Source organism: Condylura cristata, unplaced genomic scaffold (genome assembly GCF_000260355.1).
Source record: "Condylura cristata isolate star-nosed mole 26May11 unplaced genomic scaffold, ConCri1.0 scaffold00025, whole genome shotgun sequence".
NCBI lineage: Eukaryota > Metazoa > Chordata > Mammalia > Eulipotyphla > Talpidae > Condylura > Condylura cristata.
In genome coordinates, this window is record NW_004567126.1 from 1,322,997 (window position 1) to 1,323,537 (window position 541).

Here is a 541-nt window from a genome sequence, read left to right on the forward strand (position 1 = left end):
AAAAAAAAATATTAGGGAAAAAAACAAACTACTAGGTAAAGGTAAAAGTTATTCTGCATTTGTCTGCAACTTGCCTCTTCAGTCATGTTTGTTTTTATACAATGGCAACTAGAAAAAATATGATGAATCTCACAAAAACCAAATGAGGGGTTAATGTTTGTTTTCATGATATGTGGAAGCCTCTTTAACACCTTGGCACCCCCACAGCGACCATTATTATGCACATTTGTGGTGTGCCCATCAACTCTGCCCAGAGGAACATGCTCTGTTAGGGGCCCTCCCTGGTGACACAATGGGTTTAAGTGCAGCACTGCAAGCGAGCTGCAGCCACTTCAGTGTGAGTTCGATCCCCAGCCCCTGGGGTGACCCATATGGCACAGGAAACCTCTCCTGTCATGCCTGCTGCTCCCCTCAGTGTACTTTGTCGATCTGCCTTTCTGCTACCTGCTCTGTCTCTGGTGAATCCTCTCATTGCCCCCTGGGTCTCTGGCCTATACCCCAGTTCTATATGCATAAATAAATAAATCTTAAAAAAAAAAAA